This window comes from Hyperolius riggenbachi, chromosome 1 (assembly GCF_040937935.1).
Source record: "Hyperolius riggenbachi isolate aHypRig1 chromosome 1, aHypRig1.pri, whole genome shotgun sequence".
In the NCBI taxonomy this organism is placed as follows: Eukaryota; Metazoa; Chordata; class Amphibia; order Anura; family Hyperoliidae; genus Hyperolius; species Hyperolius riggenbachi.
This window is the reverse complement of record NC_090646.1, coordinates 401,805,966-401,831,089: the sequence shown is the minus strand read 5'-3', so window position 1 is coordinate 401,831,089 and position 25,124 is coordinate 401,805,966. Positions and strand designations below refer to the sequence as shown.

At 43.6% G+C, this 25,124-nt stretch overlaps 1 non-coding gene across 1 annotated transcript; it reads right to left on the bottom strand.

Moving 5' to 3' along the window:
- Positions 1 to 21,678: 21,678 nt before the first annotated feature.
- Positions 21,679 to 21,795, bottom strand: LOC137532773 (U5 spliceosomal RNA). Its single transcript, XR_011023993.1, has one exon. It is a non-coding gene; the product is annotated as a U5 spliceosomal RNA (small nuclear RNA).
- Between the last annotated feature and the right edge of the window lie 3,329 nt (positions 21,796 to 25,124).

Below are 25,124 nucleotides of genomic sequence, written 5' to 3'. Positions count from 1 at the left end.
AAATCTATTACCATTGTGTGGCAGAAATATATCCTTCTCTGATCAGATTTTCATCACAGAGGGATCTATCTTTTTGGCCCGTCGGGGTGTTCATCTGTGAATAAATGGCCACCTGCTTTATGCTACTAAAAACGTTTTTCCTTGAAAAAGTGTCAATGTTAAATGATTTTATTTGCTGCTTTAAATGTACTAGGAATATTTTTAAAAATAAAGATGATTGTTCTATCTTTATCCAGTTTGTTTGTATGTAGATAAAAAGAAAAACGTTTATGTATCATGTTAAAAATGAAATTCTGGTAGTTACTAACTTTTCTGGGTTGCGGGTGAAAAAAAAAAAAAAAAAAGAAAAATAACAATAATAATAACATAGTAATACAACACACTGAAATTGGTATCTTTTGAATCTGCCAATAAATGTTCCTTCTTCATTTTTTTCCCCAACTTTAAACCTGAAACATCTTCATTTGCTCACTTGCTCTGCAAGATATCTTTGGTGATTACAGTGGACTATTTGCTGCCTAGAAGGTGGTTAATCCCAGCAGAAAGAAGGCTTTCAGATCGTGAATGCTCTCTGTGCATCATCTTTCTCGACTAGGATACTTCATTAGCGTTACATGGGACACTATATCTAACTGTTGTGATGGCTGTGCAGCTGAATCTATGTAGCGTGTGCTTTCTTGATAAATCCTTTCATACAGCTTACTTTGTGATCTCAAGGGATTAAGCATTTGAAAATATGTATGATTGTTTCAGAAGTAGCAATAGTTGAGATAAGATATTTCTGAAGATTTGTGACAAAAAGAGAAAGTAAATCCTAAAAGAATTTTTACTCTGGGTTTAATTCAGGATAAAAGAGCACCAGAGAATAAGCTGGCACAAAGGTGAAAGTATTTTGGAAAGAATAATTTAAAAAATACAAAAGAGAACTTCTAAACATATCAAATAGCATAGTGTAACTGAGTAAAAAATTGAAGATTAGATTGATAGGAAAAAAAGCTATTTCAAAAGTCTTACTTGCAGTAACAGATTTTAACTTTTGTACATTAGAAATAATGCAAAGTGTCTTGTTAAAGAGATCTCAGTTTCACATTGTTTCAGTTTGTTCTATTTAAACAAGGCACTCAGAAAATATTTACTATGGCAACAAGTATCAGACATATGGAAGCAGTAGAGGTTGAGCCAACTGCCTCATGGATACACAACAGACAACATGCAAAGAAACCAACCAAGAAATTAAGAAGAAAGAAACTGAAGATCAAATATAACATTTTCTAAAACCGTTGATGGCAACATAAGGATGAGCAAACTGATCCACCGTTACTGGTATGAGATCCTAATTGAGCCAATTTACTGAAGTTACAAGACCTCAAAGGTAGTAAATAAAAGTGGAACAATTAGGTTTCGTTTGTTAAATAAGGTAATAATGCCAAATGATTCATCTGGGCAATGGATCTACTTTTGTTCAAGTATTTGTATTTTAGTATTCTTTGAATAATCCCGCACAAATCAGCATCACAGTTTACATAGTTTTGGCAATCTAACTAAAGGCAGAAGCTCGAGCAAAAAATGCTTTATCGATAATAGCCTGAAAAATAAAGGGAAATTGCATTTTTTTTTAAATAAAAGTACAATCTATTCATTTCAGCTCTGCATATTGCAAGAAATTAATATTAAATATTATTTCAGTTTCCTCACCTTTGGACAAATGTATGAATTAATTAATTTCTAAATATGCACACACTTTGTTTTTTAGCATATTTATTAATGTGCTTAGAAGAATTTCACAAGTACTGCACCTCCTCACACAAAACCCACCAAACGTCTTTGTATCTTCAAGGTGACATAGCAGATGGTTACAGATACACACAGTCACATATATACACATACTTATGTTTTCACTGATATTGTTCAATGAGCAATATCCATATTGTACTTTGGCCTGCTGCTAAAGTCTCTGAGAACTTGTAGCAGATCTAATAGCCCAGAAGGCTGACAGTGTATAGTGTAGGAAACCCAGGAAGGGAAAACCATAATGGCATATGTTCCTTTGCTGCCAGCTGCCTTACACAGGGAAATCTTCATCCCTCACTAAATGGACCAATAATAGGGTGCATAGAAGGGACAATCATGCTTTTTTTTTCCCCAAAGAAAAACTAGCTAGGTTCATGCTACACATTGTAGTAGAACATTTTCCACAATGGACAAATGGAGCTGTTGCCAGATCCATTGTTAACTACAGATCCATTCACACATGTCTGTTGTGTCTATGTCCGTTGAGGTGACAGAATGCCAAGTCCCAACCTGCATGACTTTTCTAGACACAGCTCAGAAGATGTACATATAGCAATGCTATCTATGATGTATCCAGCCATTTACAATTCACACACCAATGGCTGGAACTCCAGCCAAAGTAAGCCTAGGGATTAAGCGATAGGAATTTAAACATTCCCTGCCTTTCTTTTTCCAGACCAGTTTTCCATGGGAGGCTGAACTGTATGCTGGTCGGGCAGTTCAGCCTGCCTGCTGCTGGCCACAAGTGCCATTCGGCTTCAATTACATGCAATTGAACAGCAGCATTTGGTAACACTGCAAGTCTGTCTGACACACAGTGGCATTAACCAGAGGCCACAAAATGTGATATGACACATTTGAGAATGGCAACTGACTGGCGCCTGTCCACCACCCATGGCAAACACTAGGCATCATCTGGCCAGTGAACAGGAGCAGCTGATAGGAAGTGAATTCACCACCTTCAACTGCTTGTGGAAGAGAGGTCTTAATGGATTACTGAATATGTTGAATAATGAGTGCTGTAGATATGACTGTGAAGAACTGCAATTTGAGCATGAGGGAAGTTTTTTTGCTTGCTACACACATTTCCAATATAATAAGTTACAAGAAGATTTGTACGGTGTCAATGGATGTTCCTGTCAATTTTATAGAGAACGTGGAATCTCCATTTAAACAGAACAAAGAATTACATTGGTTTGTAGTGAGTTGAAAGGCCTTGAAGCAGCCAAATAGCAATGAACAATATCTGGAACCACCATGTACAGGGCAATTTTTTAATACAGTGGCCTAGGATGACACCTGACCTGTTGCAGAGAACAGTAAAATACCACTTCTAGCGTATTGTCTATTAGGCATATCTTATACACAGCTGCTGGTTAAATAAGGAAAGTGTAAGCAGTGTAGCTTAACTATGGGTTAAAAAGGTCACAGTTTAAAATATATTACATTGGTGGCTCAGTGATTTGTTCACACCTAAAAATATGAAATACCAGTACCCTTGTGTTACTTGTAATTTTGCCTAAAACCATGAACCTCCAGTCTACCTTCTTATTTGATCATTGTTATAATTATTGATAAATTAGGGATCCAGAATAAATATCTAAAATATTTGTCCACCTGACAATACAGTCAACAACCACATCAGCCCGCAGGTGTTTTCACCTCTAGGACAGAAGCAATTGTCCCCTGTCAACACTTCTTCCATTAATTTGACAATAACTTTATTACTACTTATCACAGCAAAACAATCTATATCTTGTTTTTTGCCACCAATTAGGCTTTCATCGGGTGGTACATTTTTCTAAAAGTTATTTTATTCTAAATGCATTTTAACAGAAATAATAAGAAAAAATGGAAACAAAATCATTTTTTCTCAGTTTCTGGCCATTATAGTTTTAAAATAAAATTTTCTACTGTGCATAAAACTGACACATTTTATTTGCCCATTTGTCCCAGTTATTGCATTGTTGAAAATATCTCCCTAGTACAATGTATAACGCCAATATTTTATTTGGAAAAAAAGGGGCATTCTTTTTAGTTTTGCGTCCCTCACTAATTACAAGCCCTTATAGGCAAACGATAACAGTAATATACCCTCACAACATGCATATTAAAAAAAAGTTTAGTCCCTAAGGTAATTTTATGTAATTTTTTTCTTTTAAATTATTCTTTTTTAAACATTTTTTTTTTTAGCTACAGGGGAGGGTGGGGTATTTATTTATTGTGTTGTAGCAATGATCAGGCTTTATTAAATGCATATTTTTTTCTACTTTAACTTAACTTTACATGATGACCAAAATTAAACCTGAGGACTTGATGGGAGCCTGAATTTAAGCATTAGCATTTAATATGAACATTTTGCTCAGATGTCAAAGTCACAGTACACATAAACTCAAAGGTGTTCAATGTGTTAAAAGGGGGAAGCTTTCCAGCATGAGTGCAATCTACCTCTTTCTCTCAACCTGGACTGTTATTATGTTAGCAGAGTTTTTCTAATGCTGTTCGAAGTAATACTTTACCAGTTCTCTGAAGTTGTATAAAAAGTATATTAATGAATGAATTCATTCCTAATCATTTCAGACCAATTCAGAGTCATCAATTCTAGATAGGCAGCAAACTTTAGGCAGATGGTCGGTATGTGTGTGTGTATAGGGTGGGATATGGAGGCTGCCATATTTATTTCCTTTTAAGCAATTTCACTTGTGTGGCTGTCCTACTGATCTTCTGGCTTCAGTAGTGCCTGAACAACATACCAGAAACAAGCATGCAGCTAATCTTGTCAGATCTGGGTACAAGTATTACAGGCAAAGGATCAACAGGACAGACAGGCAATTTGCACTGTTTAAAAATAAATAAATATGACAGCCTCCATAGCCCTCTCACTTCCTTTTTCAGGCGCACACATACAAAAAACTCTTCTTCAAATTTATATCCAGTGACATTGATTCTCATGATCTGACAATCTACTGTACATTGTTACTAGCTCTAGTAACAATTTATGAACCTGGTACCAGTTTCCTGATTCCTGATATCAGTGATTTACAGAAGGTCACAGATCTCAACTCACTTTCTCATAGCCTGCTAGAGAAACATATTCCATGTACAGTGGTGTGAAAAACTATTTGCCCCCTTCCTGATTTCTTATTCTTTTGCATGTTTGTAACACTTAAATGTTTCTGCTCATCAAAAACCGTTAACTATTAGTCAAAGATAACATAATTGAACACAAAATGCAGTTTTAAATAATGGTTTTTATTATTTAGTGAGAAAAAAAACTCGAAACCTACATGGCCCTGTGTGAAAAAGAAATTGCCCCCTGAACCTAATAACTGGTTGGGCCACCCTTAGCAGCAATAACTGCAATCAAGCGTTTGCGATAACTTGCAACAAGTCTTTTACAGCACTCTGGAGGAATTTTGGCCCACTCATCTTTGCAGAATTGTTGTAATTCAGCTTTATTTGAGGGTTTTCTAGCATGAACCGCCTTTTTAAGGTCATGCCACAACATCTCAATAGGATTCAGGTCAGGACTTTGACTAGGCCACTCTAAAGTCTTCATTTTGTTTTTCTTCAGCCATGCAGAGGTGGATTTGCTGGTGTGTTTTGGGTCATTGTCCTGCTGCAGCACCCAAGATCGCTTCAGCTTGAGTTGACGAACAGATGGCCGGACATTCTCCTTCAGGATTTTTTGGTAGACAGTAGAATTCATGGTTCCATCTATCACAGCAAGCCTTCCAGGTCCTGAAGCAGCAAAACAACCCCAGACCATCACACTACCACCACCATATTTTACTGCTGGTATGATGTTTTTTTTGCTGAAATGCTGTGTTACTTCTATGCCAGATGTAACGGGCCACACATCTTCCAAAAAGTTCAACTTTTGTCTCGTCGGTCCACAAGGTATTTTCCCAAAATGCTTGGCAATCATTGAGATGTTTTTTTTTAGCAAAATTGAGACGAGCCTTAATGTTCTTTTTGCTTAAAAGTGGTTTGCGCCTTGGATATCTGTCATGCAGGCCGTTTTTGCCCAGTCTCTTTCTTATGGTGGAGTTGTGAACACTGACCTTAATTGAGGCAAGTGAGGCCCGCCGTTCTTTAGATGTTGTCCTGGGGTCTTTTGTGGCCTCTCGGATGAGTTTTCTCTGCGCTCTTGGGGTAATTTTGGTTGGCCGGCCTCTCCTGGGAAGGTTCATCACTGTTCCATGTTTTTGCCAATTGTGGATACTGGCTCTCACTGTGGTTCGCTGGAGTCCCACAGCTTTAGAAATGGCTTTATAACCTTTACCAGACTGATAGATCTCAGTTACAGTACTTTTGTTCTCATTTGTTCCTGAATTTCTTTGGATCTTGGCATGATGTCTAGCTTTTGAGGTGCTTTTGGTCTACTTCCCTGTGTCAGATAGCTCCTATTTAAGTGATTTCTTTATTGAAACAAGTGTGGCAGTAATCAGGCCTGGGAGTGACTACAGAAATTGAACTCAGGTGTGATAAACCACAGTTAAGTTATTTTTTAACAAGGGGGGGCAATCACTTTTTCACACAGGGCCATGTAGATTTGGAGTTTTTTTTCTCACTAAATAATGAAAACCATCATTTAAAACTGCATTTTGTGTTCAATTATGTTATCTTTGACTAATAGTTAACGGTTTTTGATGAGCAGAAACATTTAAGTGTGACAAACATGCAAAAGAATAAGAAATCAGGAAGGGGGCAAATAGTTTTTCACACCACTGTAGTTTTAGTGTCATGAAATAATATAAAAAACTTCCGTAATCTCTAACAAGGCAGGTGGTATGGGAGCATTCTTATAACACCAAAAGACACTGCAGCAAACTTGTGGGTACAAAAACTACCGCCACCAAATCTCTACTAACCTGAAAGGAGTGTATAGGCTGTAGAAGGCTGTAAAAAACTGCAATACCCCCTACATGTCTGTATGCACATTTTAAGTTGTAATGTTTAGTCATTTATTCAACCTAAATAGGTTTTAAAAAATGACCCAGTAGTAACAATAATTCAGTGCCAAATTAAACAAGAATTTCCTGTTAACATGTCTTAGGTTAAAGAGAACAAATAATAAGGATGAAAATTAATGGCCTGTGACCATTGTTCTGCTCCATTTAGTTTTACATTTATGTCTGGGATTTCAGCAAGCACATTGCAAGGAAACAAGAATTCAGAAGGTATTTCTTCTCTATTATAGCGGGTTTCTCCTGAATATATATATATATATTTATATATATATATAACTTTTTGATGCAATGTGTTTATTGATTATGTTGATTGTACTGATTTGCCCTCAATGCACAGTATACCTTGTAAGATGATAGTGTTACACTCTTCGATGTAGTAAATCATTTTTCTTTTTTGCTATGTGTATAAGGAGTATGTAGCTTTTCATATGGTGCATGCTAGAGGTAACATTTCTCCAGTTAATATTTGAGTTTCTTAAACCGAATGTGACAACATTTTGCATATTATCAACCTTATAGTTGTATGACATTGTTACAACCACACGTATGGCCCTATGTTCTGTATGTACCTGCCTGTACTACTAAATAAGAAGTACTGTTGATTCTGCATACGTGTTACTTGTTAGTGTTACACGGTCTCAGGTGTGAATGAGGAGCAGGTACGCTAAATTTGGTATTATTATACTCACACTCTCTCATGCTGGTTACTGGAAGTTCAACATGGCTCTTAATGAAGCTCTCTGAGGGTCGTAAAAAAAAGAATTGCTGCTCTACATACAGATGCAAAAATTTAGACTTAAAAGTGCTCAAAAAGTTCAGTATCTCCTACATTTTTTCTAAAATATTCTGTATAATATGAAAAATACTATAAAATAATGCCAGAAATAATAATAATAATGCTTAAACTAGTCAACCTCTCCAACAGTCCAGAGCACCTCTCCATATGCAATGCCTCTATTGGCTGTAAGAAATTTGTTACAATGAGTTTGATGCTCATGGGAAAAATATGGATAGATCTGAAATTCTTGTACAGTTCAGTTAATAGTTAGTGTATAGGGCTCTGTGGAGATCCACTGTCGTCACTGTGAGCAGACACCTCACTTTCACCAGAAGTAAAAAAGTTCAGGCAGTCACAAGATCCATAGGACTATTCCACAAATCCAATGTCACTCTGAGAAATCCCAGTAACTCATCCACAGCTTATAGCGCTGCCAGCAAAAAATATATACTTACAGCAAAATATCTTTTATACAGAATATCACCAAACACTTGGCGGTAGGTATCATCCCCTTGTTGTTGGATGATGTTAGCTGGCTACACTGTGCTCTATTCACGGCTGAGTAAAAGGCTGGCCTCACTGTGCTCTCACCACAGGTCCATATAATCTATGTTATTAGTCTATTAACTTAGTATTTGATCAACTAACAAGCAACAAATCATCTAATGGGTGGGTTTGCAGGTGGGTGGGCTGTCAATGGCTAGGCATTGGTCAGAGTCAGTTAGGGTTAGGCCTCGGTTAGGTGGTTGGCTAGGCTTTGATGTCAGTTATTTTACTATAAGAAATTCCACTGTCAATAGTAGAATATCAGTAATTTTACCCATATTCTGCTAGCAGCTATTTCGGGTTCCAAATGTCCTTGGTGCCCTTTTTGCATGGATGCATCTTCCCTTCTAGGTTCTTCTAAAGCATTGGCTAGTACAATACTACAGGCAAATAACTCATAATGCTTCATACTTACAAACATTTTTTTTTTATGTCCAAAATATACAGTACTATTTTCGCTATTATATATCTTCGTTGTGTGAAGGACCAGCTTCAAATGGTAAGCATTTAGTGGGAACAGAGCAGCTCAAAGCAGACTTGTATACAAACTGAATCAAAGTTTATTTGTCAGCAGATTCACAAACAACAGTCTGCAGTTCAATCATAAATTATATCAACAAAAATTGAGGTAAGGCTAACTCCAGCCGAGTGCTTATTTTCACCTTTGAGCAACACAAAATGTCAGTTCAAGCACATGCAGTCACCTGCAGCAGCTTTGCAGCAGAGCTACTTCCTGGAAACAAACAGATTCCCTTTCCATAGAGACTGACAGAACCTGCTGGACACACCTAGTGTTGGGCGAACAGTGTTCGCCACTGTTCGGGTTCTGCAGAACATCACCCTGTTCGGGTGATGTTCGAGTTCGGCCGAACACCTGATGGTGTTCGGCCAAACTGTTCGGCCATATGGCTGAACTAAGAGCGCATGGCCGAACGTTACCCGAACGTTCGGCTAGCGCTATGATTGGCCGAACGGGTCACGTGGTTCGGACCCGAACGCGCTCTGATTGGCCGAACGGGTCACGTGGTTCGGGTAAATAAATACCCGATCCACGTCATTTCTCCGCCATTTGTCTGTGGGTTTAGCTTTGGGTAGGCAGGCAGGGTAGTTCTCTCTCCAGTCAGGCTAGCCAGGGTCTCCCGGTCATTGTGTCGCTGCTGGGAATAGTAGTACATCGCTCACCCTGTATAGCATTGTGCTCTGTGTCGCTGCTGGGAATAGTAGTACACCGCTCACCCACACTATATAGCATTGTGTTTACTGCCACTTTGTGTCTCTGCTGGGAACAGTAGTACACCGCTCACCCTGTATAGCATTGTGCTCTGTGTCGCTGCTGGGAATAGTAGTACACCGCTCACCCACACTATATAGCATTGTGTTTACTGCCACTTTGTGTCTCTGCTGGGAACAGTAGTACACCGCTCACCCTGTATAGCATTGTGCTCTGTGTTGCTGCTGGGAATAGTAGTACACCGCTCAACCACACTATATAGCATTGTGTTTACTGCCACTCTGTGTGTCTGCTGGGAACAGTAGTACACCGCTCACCCTGTATAGCATTGTGCTTTGTGTCGCTGCTGGGAATAGTAGTACACTGCTCACCCACACTATATAGCATTGTGTTTACTGCCACTCTGTGTGTCTGCTGGGAACAGTAGTACACCGCTCACCCTGTATAGCATTGTGCTCTGTGTCGCTGCTGGGAATAGTAGTACACCGCTCACCCACACTATATAGCATTGTGTTTACTGCCACTCTGTGTGTCTGCTGGGAACAGTAGTACACCGCTCACCCTGTATAGCATTGTGCTCTGTGTCGCTGCTGGGAATAGTAGTACACCGCTCACCCACACTATATAGCATTGTGTTTACTGCCACTCTGTGTCTTTGCTGGGAACAGTAGTACACCGCTCAGCCACCACTGTATAGCATTGTGTTTACTGCCACTCTGTGTCTCTGCTGGGAACAGTAGTACACCGCTCACCCACCACTGTATAGCATTGTGCTCTGTGTCGCTGCTGGGAACAGTAGTACACCGCTCAGCCACACTATATAGCATTGTGTTAACTGCCACTCTGTGTCTCTGCTGGGAACAGTAGTACACCGCTCACCCACCACTGTATAGCATTGTGCTCTGTGTCGCTGCTGGGAATAGTAGTACACCGCTCACCCACCACTGTATAGCATTGTGCTCTGTGTCGCTGCTGGGAATAGTAGTACACCGCTCAGCCACCACTGTATAGCATTGTGCTCTGTGTCGCTGCTGGGAACAGTAGTACACCGCTCACCCACCACTGTATAACATTGTGCTCTGTGTCGCTGCTGGGAATAGTAGTACACCGCTCACCCACCACTGTATAGCATTGTGCTCTGTGTCACTGCTGGGAACAGTAGTACACCGCTCAGCCACACTATATAGCATTGTGTTTACTGCCACTCTGTGTCTCTGCTGGGAACAGTAGTACACCGCTCACCCACCACTGTGTAGCATTGTGTTCTGTGTCGCTGCTGGGAATAGTAGTACACCGCTCACCCACCACTGTATAGCATTGTGCTCTGTGTCGCTGCTGGGAATAGTAGTACACTGCTCACCCACCACTGTATAGCATTGTGCTCTGTGTCGCTGCTGGGAATAGTAGTACACCACTCACCCACCACTGTATAGCATTGTGCTCTGTGTCGCTGCTGGGAATAGTAGTACACCGCTCACCCACCACTGTATAGCATTGTGCTCTGTGTCGCTGCTGGGAACAGTAGTACGCCGCTCAGCCACACTATATAGCATTGTGTTTACTGCCACTCTGTGTCTCTGCTGGGAACAGTAGTACACCGCTCACCCACCACTGTGTAGCATTGTGCTCTGTGTCGCTGCTGGGAATAGTAGTACACCGGTCACCCACCACTGTATAGCATTGTGCTTTGTGTCGCTGCTGGGAACAGTAGTACACCGCTCAGCCACACTATATAGCATTGTGTTAACTGCCACTCTGTGTCTCTGCTGGGAACAGTAGTACACCGCTCACCCACCACTGTATAGCATTGTGCTCTGTGTCGCTGCTGGGAATAGTAGTACACCGCTTACCCACCACTGTATAGCATTGTGCTCTGTGTCGCTGCTGGGAATAGTAGTACACCGCTCACCCACCACTGTATAGCATTGTGCTCTGTGTCGCTGCTGGGAACAGTAGTACACCGCTCACCCACCACTGTATAACATTGTGCTCTGTGTCGCTGCTGGGAATAGTAGTACACCGCTCACCCACCACTGTATAGCATTGTGCTCTGTGTCGCTGCTGGGAACAGTAGTACACCGCTCAGCCACACTATATAGCATTGTGTTTACTGCCACTCTGTGTCTCTGCTGGGAACAGTAGTACACCGCTCACCCACCACTGTGTAGCATTGTGTTCTGTGTCGCTGCTGGGAATAGTAGTACACCGCTCACCCACCACTGTATAGCATTGTGCTCTGTGTCGCTGCTGGGAATAGTAGTACACTGCTTACCCACCACTGTATAGCATTGTGCTCTGTGTCGCTGCTGGGAATAGTAGTACACCTCTCACCCACCACTGTATAGCATTGTGCTCTGTGTCGCTGCTGGGAATAGTAGTACACCGCTCACCCACCACTGTATAGCATTGTGCTCTGTGTCGCTGCTGGGAACAGTAGTACGCCGCTCAGCCACACTATATAGCATTGTGTTTACTGCCACTCTGTGTCTCTGCTGGGAACAGTAGTACACCGGTCACCCACCACTGTATAGCATTGTGCTTTGTGTCGCTGCTGGGAACAGTAGTACACCGCTCAGCCACACTATATAGCATTGTGTTTACTGCCACTCTGTGTCTCTGCTGGGAACAGTAGTACACCGCTCACCCACCACTGTATAGCATTGTGCTCTGTGTCGCTGCTGGGAATAGTAGTACACCGCTCACCCACCACTGTATAGCATTGTGCTCTGTGTCGCTGCTGGGAATAGTAGTACACCGCTCACCCACCACTGTATAGCATTGTGCTCTGTGTCGCTGCTGGGAATAGTAGTACACCGCTCACCCACCACTGTATAGCATTGTGCTCTGTGTCGCTGCTGGGAATAGTAGTACACCGCTCACCCGTCCCTGTATAGCATTTCTGTACTGCCACTGTACTGCTGCCAGTCAGCGTGTACTTTAAGGATAAGTGAAATGAAGAAGAAATCCTGTGAAAGAGGGAGGGGCAAGGGAAGAGGTGTTCCGCCTGACGGTTCACGTACAGGCCACAGTGGAGCACCGAAGAAAACCCACTCAATACCGCCCATGTTGTCCAGGAAATCAACCCTCACAAATCCAAAAGAACAGGACCAGATAATTAATTGGATGACCTCTCAAGCGTCCAGCAGTGGGTTAAGCAGCACCAGCACATCACGCACGAGGTCCGAGTCCTCAGCCAGTTACAAGGAGCCAGTGGGCACAAAGCTGACACAACCGGCAGCGACACCACGCACACAACTGCCAAATAACCAGTCCGAAGAATTTCCTCAGGACACAATGGGGTATTCGCAGGAGCTATTCCCAGCCCAACAAACTTCCACCTTTCAAAGGTCAATGGAACAGCCAGAAATTTTGTGCCCGGATTCACAACCATTGACTGTGGGAAATGCACCGCGCCCTGAAATGCAAGGCGAGTCCGAGGAGGACTTTGAAACCCAAATCCCAGAGCAAGTTGGGCAGGAGGGGTTTTAATTGCAGGAGGTCGGCTGAGAAGATCTTGAAGACGACGTTGGAGAGTGCTGCGCAGAGGTTGTTGTGGGGAGCTCTACTCCACGGCGGCGGCCCACAATCACATATGACGAGTTTGAGGAGATGGAAGAGGAGGAGGGTATGGACAATGTTGACAGAAACCCAGATTTTGTATGTGAAGGAGAACATCGCCGTCGTAGCAGCAGCACAGATGAGTCTGTTGAAGAACCCACTGCTGCACGAGTTCGCCTTGTGCCACAAGGTAGGCGGCGCGAAATTTCAGGCACCACAAGCGTGGAAGTTCAAGTGAGACGCAAAAGAGGCGCAAACAGAAATCGCCAGCAAGTCAGGTGCTCCAAAGTCTGGCCTTTCTTTGAAGACTGCAGTGAGGATGGTACCATGGTGATTTGCAAGGTGTGCATGACCCGCCTGAGCAGGGGGAAACATATTAACAACCTCTCCACCACCAGCATGACCCGCCACATGGTATCCAAACATCCCACTCTGTGGCCGCCAGGACAGGGTACCAGCAACACTGCCTCCCTTGGGGTCACCAGACTCACCACCAGACCCTCCTCAGCAGCAGCAGTAGACCAGCCATTGCGTGGTTCACAACAACATTCACAAACATCAGACGACGCTGACACTGTCACTTTCCGGAATAGTGCGCTTGAGGTCTCCCAGTCATCAAACACAACAACCAACAGCCGTTCAGTGTGCAGCCCTACGGTTCAGTTGTCTGTCTCGGAGATGCTTGAGCGCAAGAGGAAATTGCCAGCAAATGACCCCCGGGCCGTGGCACTAACAGCCAGCATAGCCAAGCTTCTGGCCTGCGAAATGCTGCCATATCGAGTGGTGGAGACAAACAGCTTCAAGGGCATGATGTCAGTGGCCATCCCACGTTACGTGGTTCCCAGCTGCTACCACTTTGCGCGCTCTGCAGTGCCTGAGTTGCATAAGCACATGGTCAGTAAAATAACCCGAAGCTTGAAGAATGCCATTGCCTGCAAGGTTCACCTCACCACTGACACCTGGACGAGTGCGTTCGGCCAGGGTCGATACATCTCCCTTACCGCGCACTGGGTGAACCTTGTGGAGCCTGGCAGCGATTCCTCACCTGCTACGGCGCGGGTGTTGCCCACGCCGCAAACAGCTGCACCGCCGTCCCTCCCACTGGATAACAACAGCAGCACCTACCTCTCTGACTCCTTCTCCTCCAACGCATCTCAAAGCTGTACCTCATCCGGAAACGCTAACCCAGCAGCAGTAGGATAGTGGAAGCAGTGCAGCACAGCTGTTGGCATGCGTCAGCAAACGTTGCTGAAGCTGATCTGCCTTGGGGACAAGCAGCACACAAGGGAGGAAATTTGGAGGGGAATAAAGGAACAGACGGATTTGTGGCTGGCACCGCTGGACCTGAAACCGGGCATGGTTGTGTGTGATAATGGGAGTAATCTCATTCGCGCTTTAAGGTTGGCTAAGCTGACACACATCCCTTGCCTGGCGCACGTGATGAACCTAGTAGTTCAGCGGTTCCTGAGGACATACCCAGGCGTGGCTGATCTTCTGTTGAAGGTGCGACGAGTGGCCAAACTTTGTAGAAATTCCAGTACTGCTTCGGGGGCACTCGCCAAGATGCAGGAGCGCTTCAATCTCCCCCACCATCGCTTGCTGTGTGATGTCCCTACGCGCTGGAATTCTACGCTGCACATGCCAGCCCGCTTTTGCGAGCAGAAGAGTGCAGTGGTCCAGTACATGATGGCGCAATACCGAGGAGCATCCGGACAGCTGCCAAGCTTCTGTGGATCCGATTGGGCCAACATGTTGGACCTCTGCCAAGTCCTCCAAAATTTTGAGCAATCCACGTTGCTTGTGAGCAGTGACAACTCTTCAGTCAGCATTACCATACCACTGCTGTGTTTACTGAAGAAGTCAATGTTGAAAATCAAGGAAACAGCTGTCATGATGCAACTGGGGGAATCTGAAGGAGAAAACGATCAGCGTGATGATACCAACATCAGGCCATCTGCCTCAGGAAACGCTGGCCCCAGCAGCTATGACGAAGAAGAGGAGGAGGAACAGCTGGAGTTGGAGCAGGAATTTCATGCCACCACTGACGAGGGCTAGAGCGGTGCACGTTGGACTTCCACAATTCAGCGCGAATGGTCAGCAGAAGCAGACCAGGAAGAAGGTGACGACTATGATGCATCACAACAACTATCACAACGCTCACAAGAGGATGATGAGGATTCTGGCAGGACTCTGGCACACATGGCTCAATTCATGCTAGACTGCATTGAACGTGACCCACGCATTGTGCGCATTCTGGACAACACCAATTACTGGGTTTATACCCTTCTGGATCCACGGTACAAACACAATGTTCCAAAACTGCTTGAAGAAAGAGTCAGACAGGTCAAAATGGAAGAATACCAGCAGGCCCTTGTGGAGACTTTAGAGAGGAGATTGACACCCTCCCCCTCCTCTAGCCAGTTGTACGCTGACAGACTGACTTCCGCAAACCCAGGACGACCAGGAGGGCAGCAAACAACACAAGCCGCAGCTAGTGCCCAAAAGGGAATGGCATCGGCAGTGTCCTTGGAGTGGGAAAATTTTCTAACACCCATGCAGCAGCCCACAGAACAGCAAGCGTGCAGATCCACCTCCAACACAGATCGCCTGGAGAAGATGGTCAAGGACTACATGTCAGATGGCGTAGCTGTGTTTAACAATGCATCTGCACCCTTCAACTATTGGGTATCGAAGCTAGACACCTGGCACGAACTGGCAATGTACGCAATAGAGGTGCTGGCTTGCCCGGCAGCCAGCGTTATGTCGGAACGCTGTTTCAGTGCTGCCGGAGGCATCGTCACAGATCGGCGTATCCGCCTCTCCACAGAAAATGCAGACCGTCTGACTCAAATTAAAATGAATCAATCCTGGATTGGAAACGACTATGCAACACTCCTGGACCCCAACCAAGTAACATGAACAATGACCATCTGTGATGGGTTAGCGTTTCCGGTCCCTGTTTATTGAACCTCTTATCTGTATTACATTTATGACTGCATGGCGGCAAAAAGCATGCTATCCGCACGCTTCTTGTCCTCATGCAAGGCCTGGGTTGTTGTGTCTGAAAGCGTGGCCTTCTCCTCCTGCGCCTCCTCCTGTTCCATCATGTGTGCTGCTGCTGGGTTAGCGTTGCTGGTCCCTGTTTATGGAACCTCTTATCTTTATTACATTTATGACTGCATGGCGGCAAAATGCATGCTATCCACACGCTTCTTGTCCTCATGCAAGGCCTGGGTTGTTGTGTCTCAAAGCGTGGCCTTCTCCTCCTGCGCCTCCTCCTGTTCCATCATGTGTGCTGCTGCTGGGTTAGCGTTGCCGGTCCCTGTTTATGGAACCTCTTATCTTTATTACATTTATGACTGCATGGCGGCAAAATGCATGCTATTCGCACGCTTCTTGTCCTCATGCAAGGCCTGGGTTGTTGTGTCTGAAAGCGTGGCCTTCTCCTCCTGCGCCTCCTCCTGTTCCATCACGTGTGCTGCTGCTGGGTTAGCGTTGCCGGTCCCTGTTTATTGAACCTCTTATCTGTATTACATTTATGACTGCATGGCGGCAAAATGCATGCTATCCACACGCTTCTTGTCCTCATGCAAGGCCTGGGTTGTTGTGTCTGAAAGCGTGGCCTTCTCCTCCTGCGCCTCCTCCTGTTCCATCACGTGTGCTGCTGCTGGGTTAGCGTTGCCGGTCCCTGTTTATGGAACCTCTTATCTTTATTACATTTATGACTGCATGGCGGCAAAATGCATGCTATCCGCATGCTTCTTGTCCTCATGCAAGGCCTGGGTTGTTGTGTCTCAAAGCGTGGCCTTCTCCTCCTGCGCCTCCTCCTGTTCCATCACGTGTGCTGCTGCTGGGTTAGCGTTGCCGGTCCCTGTTTATGGAACCTTCTATCTGTATTACATTTATGACTGCATGGCGGCAAAAAGCATGCTATCCGCACGCTTCTTGTCCTCATGCAAGGCCTGGGTTGTTGTGTCTCAAAGCGTGGCCTTCTCCTCCTGCGCCTCCTCCTGTTCCATCACGTGTGCTGCTGCTGGGTTAGCGTTGCCGGTCCCTGTTTATGGAACCTCTTATCTTTATTACATTTATGACTGCATGGCGGCAAAATGCATGCTATCCGCACGCTTCTTGTCCTCATGCAAGGCCTGGGTTGTTGTGTCTCAAAGCGTGGCCTTCTCCTCCTGCGCCTCCTCCTGTTCCATCACGTGTGCTGCTGCTGGGTTTGCGTTGCCGGACCCTGTTTATGGAACCTCTTATCTTTATTACATTTATGACTGCATAGCGGCAAAAAGCATGCTATCCGCACGCTTCTTGTCCTCATGCAAGGCCTGGGTTGTTGTGTCTGAAAGCGTGGCCTTCTCCTCCTGTGCCTCCTCCTGTTCCATTACGTGTGCTGCTGCTGGGTTAGCGTTGCCGGTCCCTGTTTATGGAACCTCTTATCTTTATTACATTTATGACTGCATGGCGGCAAAAAGCATGCTATCCGCACGCTTCTTGTCCTCATGCAAGGCCTGGGTTGTTGTGTCTCAAAGCGTGGCCTTGCGCCTCCTCCTTGCGTCTCCTCCTGTTTCATCACGTGTGCTGCTGCTGGGTTAGCGTTGCCGGTCCCTGTTTATAGAACCTCTTATCTTTATTACATTTATGACTGCATGGCGGCAAAATGCATGCTACCTGTGCAAAGAAAACATAAACTCCATCAGATTAGCACCATCTAAAATCGGTTTTATTCAGTAATCTTCAGATAAAATGTTACATCAGATAAAAATCCACATGTGGGTATGCCTCAGATTTCAACATCCAGGTGTTCGCCCAACACTAGACACACCCCTCCCTCACCTCTTTTTCTCCAGAGACTTATTAGCTCGGTTTTTAACCCTTTATGGGCTAGATAGGCAGAAGCCCACAAAGTCCTGCAAAATGTATCCACCCAGGACCTGGCGACCTGAAGCACCCATCCTGATCTACGTCTGGTCAGTTCCGGACCCAATATAAAGGCTTTAACCCCTGCCACACCTGACAGTCACCAAAAGCTACAAGATGTAGCGCCTGATCCCAAGTGGAACATAACATCCACTCGTGACAAAGAGAGTGGCGCTTTGCCAGCCACTTTGTCAAATTGTCACAATTGTTTCATGCTACAGTGTTGTATAAATAGTTGTAAGTAGTTTAAAACATTACCTGTAATAGTACATCGAAAACAACCCAAAAACCTTGTTTATGCTTTATGTTTTAATCCAGAGTAGTCTGCAAGTAAATGTTTTAACCATGTATAACACATTGCTTGAATTACAAACATATTAATCTTTCAATCTTCTGGAACAGAACCTGCTTAAGTAAAGGACCCCCTGTATGTACAGTGCAATGAATAGGCAGTACTATAGAAAACAGGAGACAATGGCCTCAATTCAGAATCTCGTTGTGACCCCTTGGTACTGGGGTGAGGACTAGTGTTGGGCGAACAGTGTCCGCCACTGTTCGGGTTCTGCAGAACATCACCCTGTTCGGGTGATGTTTGAGTTCGGCCGATCACCTGATGGTGTTCGGCCAAACTGTTCGGCCATATGGCCGAACTAAGAGCGCATGGCCGAACGTTACCCGAACGTTCGGCTAGTGCTGTGATTGGCCGAACGGGTCACGTGTAGTGTTGGGCGAACATCTAGATGTTCGGGTTCGGGCCGAACATGGCCGCGATGTTCGGGTGTTCGAGCCGAACTCCGAACATAATGGAAGTCAATGGGGACCCGAACTTTCGTGCTTTGTAAAGCCTCCTTATATGCTACATACCCCAAATTTACAGGGTATATGCGCCTTGGGAGTGGGTACAAGAGGAAAAAAAAATTAGCAAAAAGAGCTTATAGTTTTTGAGAAAATCGATTTTAAAGTTTCAAAGGGAAAACTGTCTTTTAAATGCGGGAAATGTCTGTTTTCTTTGCACAGGTAACATGCTTTTTGTCAGCATGCAGTCATAAATGTAATACATATGAGAGGTTCCAGGAAAAGGGACCGGTAACGCTAACCCAGCAGCAGCACACGTGATGGAACAGGAGGAGGGTGGCGCAGGAGGAGAAGGCCACGCTTTGAGACACAACAACCCAGGCCTTGCATGAGGACAAGAAGCGTGCGGATAGCAATTTGCGTTTTGTCGCCATGCAGTCATAAATTTAATACAGATGAGAGGTTCAATAAACAGGGACCGGAAACGCTAACCCATCACAGATGTTCATTGTTCATGTTACTTGGTTGGGGTCCGGGAGTGTTGCGTAGTCGTTTCCAATCCAGGATTGATTCATTTTAATTTGAGTCAGACGGTCTGCATTTTCTGTGGAGAGGCGGACACGCCGATCTGTGACGATGCCTCCGGCAGCACTAAAACAGCGTTCCGACATAACGCTGGCTGCCGGGCAAGCCAGCACCTCTATTGCGTATATTGCCAGTTTGTGCCAGGTGTCTAGCTTCGATACCCAATAGTTGAAGGGTGCAGATGGATTGTTCAACACAGCTATGCCATCTGACATGTAGTCCTTGACCATCTTCTCCAGGCGATCGGTGTTGGAGGTGGATCTGCACGCTTGCTGTTCTGTGTGCTGCTGCATGGGTGTCAGAAAATTTTCCCACTCCAAGGACACTGCCGATACCATTCCCTTTTGGGCACTAGCTGCGGCTTGTGTTGTTTGCTGCCCTCCTGGTCGTCCTGGGTTTGCGGAAGTCAGTCTGTCGGCGAACAACTGGCTAGAGGAGGGGGAGGATGTCAATCTCCTCTTTAAAGTCTCCACAAGGGCCTGCTGGTATTCTTCCATTTTGACCTGTCGGACTCTTTCTTCAAGCAGTTTTGGAACATTGTGTTTGTACCGTGGATCCAGAAGGGTATAAACCCAGTAATTGGTGTTGTCCAGAATGCGCACAATGCGTGGGTCACGTTCAATGCAGTCCTAGGCCGAAGAGGTCATAGCCTAGGGTCACAAAAACCTGTTTATTTGGGCTATTTCAATGGTAGTGATGGTGACGTACATAAATCTCAGCCATAAAAATCCACGAGGGAACTGCACACCTACCCAGGAGGTGCTGGATCAGTAAATTGTCAAATAGTAGAATCCAGATGATCCGCACACTTCATATAAACCAAGTTCAAATTTTATTCAAAACATCGTGACACAAGCCATTCCAAACCAACGATTCGTTTCGGGGCCACGCAGGGTCCCCTTTGTCAAGGCAGTAAAACACAGTAAAACACAGAATGGTGACTTCCATTATGTTCGGAGTTCGGGTCGAACACCCGAACATCGCGGCGATGTTCGGCGAACGTTCGCGAACCCGAACATCTAGGTGTTCGTCCAACACTAGTGAGGACCTAGGCACACTTTCCTGCACTAAAGCCACTGTGAGTGCTCCTGGGCACTTGGAAGAAATGGCCTCAATTCACTAAGATCATGCTGGAGATAATAAGGCAAGAGAAAACTTGCCACAGCACAGTAAGAGAGTTATCTTATCTCTTTATTCCTTAAAGAGGAACTTCAGCCTAAACAAACATTCTGTCATTAAGTTACATTAGTTATGTTAATTAAAATAGATAGGTAATACAATCTCTTACCCATCCTGTTTTAAAAGAACAGGCAAATGTTTGTGATTTCATAGGGCAGCCATCTTTTTGGTTAAAAGAAGGTGATAGGGAGCATGAGACACAGTCCCAACTGTCCTGTGTCCTGATCACCTCTCCCAGTTGCTAGGCAACGTGAATAACAACATAGGAAATCCCATCATGCTTTGCACAGCATCAGGGGAAAAAGCCCGGGCAGTTTTCTTTTATGGGGCAGAGCTTAAGCTTTTATGCAGCTAAAAATAAGGCTTATGTAAGAAAAACAAAGTTCTGATGCTGTGAAACTGTTAAAGAAACACCAAGCCTTTTCAGTTCTGCTGAGTAGATTTTTAGTCAGGAGGTTCACTTTAAGTTACCTCCCCTGTAGTTATTTTCACACGCAGTTAATTAACAGCCTGTCTTTAACTTTAGAATTCTGGAGTTATTTTAAGGATTGAAGAGTTAATTAGGTTTGCCTGAGGTAAAATGTTTCCTGAATACTCCATGCTTCATCACCATGATGATAACTCTAGAAACGTTATTAAAGACAGGAGATAAGCTTAGTGAATTGACGCCATTGTCCCTGATTCACTAAGTGGTGGTAAAATTGATGTGCGCACAAAGAGTTACATAAACTACATAATATGTGTTATGTAATTTGGATAACAATCGACAAAATGTATGTAACCAAACTCCAATGTGTGCTAATAAATACATAGCGCTGAACAGAATGGATTGTATTGGACCTGAAATTTCCTACATATAAAATTATCATATGCCACCTTGATTTCCTCTTCTCAAGGGTAAATACATGTCATTCAATTAGCTTATCATTGTAACTAAAGCCTTTCCTATGTGCCAGGATCACACAGTGTTCCATCTGAGATGGTATATTTTACAGATGTTCCATGTGTGGAACAAGTAAATACCCAGCTGGATAGGTGTTTATGAATCTGTCACTGACAATCAACTGTGGGTGATCTGAGAGTGATTAGCCAGTGATATCTAAAAGTAAGAGTTTAGCAGAAGATAGATTAGGGCTGTAGGCTAAAGCATAAACTCAGTAAATTGCAGATTAGGAACACATTTATGAACAGCTGACTGTCACAAGAGTCAAACTTACTACACTGGAGGCAGGCTCCTTCGCATATATTTCAATAAGCAAACATCAAACGAGGTTCAACATCAACTCAATCAATTTTTGCTGCTATCATTTCACTTGCAAAGAAAGCCCAGAAGACTGGGGCAATCAAAAATTGAAAATACAACTCAGTTTTCTTTCTCTCCACGGAAATCTTTAGTAAAAGGCGTAAGATTTGTATGTTCTGAAGACAAAACAGAGCATGACCCAATGTTAAGATATTCTCTGGGGTGGCTCCAGGAGCAGCCAATCAACTGTGGGTGATCTAAGAGTGATTAGCCAGTGATATCTAAAAGATATCTAAAAGAAAGAGTTTAGCAGAAGATAGATTAGGGCTGTAGGCTAAAGCATAAACTCAGTAAATTGCAGAGTAGGAGCACACTTATGAACAGCTGACTGTCACAAGAGTCAAACTTACTACACTGGAGGCATTCTCTCTCTCTCTCTCTCTTTCTCTCTCTCTATCTCTCGCTCATAATACCCATGACCCAATTTTTATGGTGACTTTTCATGACATCATTTAACAAAGCCTTGTGAAACGTTATATAGTAGCAAATATATCGGCGCAAGGGACAATGGAACCGCCGCTGAGAAGAACAATGTCCAAAAGTCCAGAAGTCAGGCATACATCAAAGGTCAGCGCAGGTTTAGAAAGTCATTATATGTAGGGAATGGTAAATTCTTTACCACAATATATCAATTGCTCAGAGGTAGATATCCGCCAAACATCAAAACCACAAAAGGCTTACCAGCTCCCAACAACCCACATTATAAGGTTGTAAAATGGCTCAGGTCACAGATAACGTCCAGGGAACATCAGACGTCGTGAAGATCCAGTGGACATCCGTATGGAGGTAAAGTTTCAGGAATTTGTATAGGAAAACAAAAACGGCAATATCTAAGCGTAACACGTTTATTTAGATAAAATTTCTTTAAAAGGCAGTAGATATAAAAACGATAACTCACATACAGGGCCCATAAACAGGGAACCCCGGAAGATTAGCGTACATGTAATGGTCAATCGTAGTTCAATAGACAACGGTGCCGCCTGTTACCTTCCCGACCGGTTTTGCAGTCTTGCGTCATCAGGGGAGTAAATGTTGCACAACACGGCCACCCACATCGATCGCTCGTCTTTATACAACGGTCATGGTGGATCTGATCACGAACGCACCAGTTGCGCGCCTTCGTTTGTACCCACTGTAGAAGATGAATCAGTGGATGAGAGTTCATCGGATCTCGGGTTGCCAGAGGTTCGCCGATCAATCTTCTGCAGTCTTCACATGGGTTCCTAGCTTAAGTGATGCAAAGGGCGACTCCAGAAATGCATGCATAGCTGTGGGGTTTTTTTTATAAGAAAATCCAACATTCTCTGTGAATTATAAAACGGATTCTGACAAGACTTTAATTATATACAAATCTATTGCTTTTATATGGAAGCATGTGTAAAATTAGGTGCAAATGGTTAACAGTTTTCCCACAAATAAAACACCAGGAAATGTAAAATACTCCCATTGCTAAAATCATCATAATAGTTTATAGCAACAGCAACAAACTATTGTTTTAACAAATAGGAGGTATATGTAGAACATTTGATTATACATTTAAATGATAAGGAATTTGATTTGTAGTAGGAATGGTAAATAATAAAAAATAAATAGTAATAAAAACTTTCTCAGGGTCTCATATTTTTATTTTCAATGTAATAGCTTACATTTTTCAGCTGAAGTATAAACAGCAGCCATGTCAGTGAGACATAGAATATGGCTTATTTAGCTCCCACACAGAGTAATAATTTTATTAGCATGAGTGTTTGTTGAGCCAGATACAACAGTTTTGGATTCTATCTACATCTTAGAAGAGCAGTCATTGGACTGCCTCATGTGCATAGATAAACCATTAAGTATTAACTCTTGTAATAAAAAGGAGCACAGAGACGCTCTTCATAGGATAGATATTACATATACCCTTGTTTATTTAATCATGTGACATGTCTCTTCTGGTAAGCTAAAAATGATTTTTTTTTAATCTCCTTCATTTAATCTAAAAGATTTTTCCTCATCTCAGCAGACACATTTGTTAAATAATTAGATTAAAATTATTTTTAATTTGTTTAATGAAAAACACACATAAATTGTAGTTGTGCACCCTGTCTTGAGACAGGGTGCACAACTACAATTTATGCATATTTACCTTTGCTGTGCACCTGTCTACCCTTTTTACCTACCATGGAGTCAAATGTGGTAGATGCCATCACCTTCTCATTTTCACCTGAGGATGCAGCAAGGATTGTAACATCAGTGACGCTGGAGACTGCCTTCTTGGATAGAGCAGATGCAAAATCTTTACGTCGCCAACTTAAACGCTTACACAAAACTCGTATAGCATTGGAACTGCATGCAGCAACCCTAGCTGAATACCATCATAAAGGAAGAATCCCCAGGGGGATCAGAGCACATGTCAGCCCCATCATGTTTCCTAACAACAGCACGTTTTGCAACACCTGGGCAATGATTTGGAATAAAGCGTCATTTAATTCCATGTTACTGACCATTACAGAGATTCAAGTGGAGCTTATTAAATTGGAATCGCAAATATCACAATTGAATGACAAATTGAAATCATTGTTAACAGGAGAACAATATAAAGTTTAACAAAGCGAATTGGACACTTTCTGTACCAATGTTACGCAAAAGATAGAAATAGTCAAACGTCAAAAATTCCAACGGGATGAGGCTGACTACACCACGGGATATGTTTATGTGTGGCAACAACCACACAAAAAATGTAACCGGCCACCTAAACCACGTGGTCCAAAAAAACCTGTAGGTGGTAATAATCCACCACCACCCCAGGATCTTAGTCTGGGTGGTTCTTCCGATGTTTTGCCTGTCAGTACACCAGAGGATTCGACAGACAATCAGTCAAGTCAGGACGAACAAGGCGGGGGGGGGGGGGGGCAGAAGGAGGCACTATAAAAGAAAGGCTTCGCCAGCGCCCCAAGCAGAAACCTTGACTGTGGACAACTTGGTTACCAATATCTCGTCATATCAACTTTCACCTGTACAAATTACCTTATTAAACAAGGGTTTATCGTTTGCTCCCACTCACTGGCCTGATCCTTTACAGTTGGACATTGATTTACAACGATTTTTTCGAAGGATTAAGCTGTAACATTTTTTTAACCAACCTCGGTTTAATATAGCGGATACACCTACTGGGGATAATGAACTTCTCAGACTGGGAGACACATCACTTAGGTTGAAGAGTACATTCAACCCTCCATTGTGCCAAGTGATTGACACCTTTATACAACAAGTTCAGAAGGATGTAGATGACTTTGCAAGAAAAGGAAAATCAGAATTTAGAGTCACACACAATCTGATGCAAGACCTTCGATCTGCACTTAAAGAACTAATGGAGGAACCATCTATCATTATAAAGCCAGCGGATAAAGGGGGTGCAGTGGTGGTCATGGATGTTGCAGATTACAGAACTGAGACGTATCGCCAGTTAATGGATGAGACTACCTA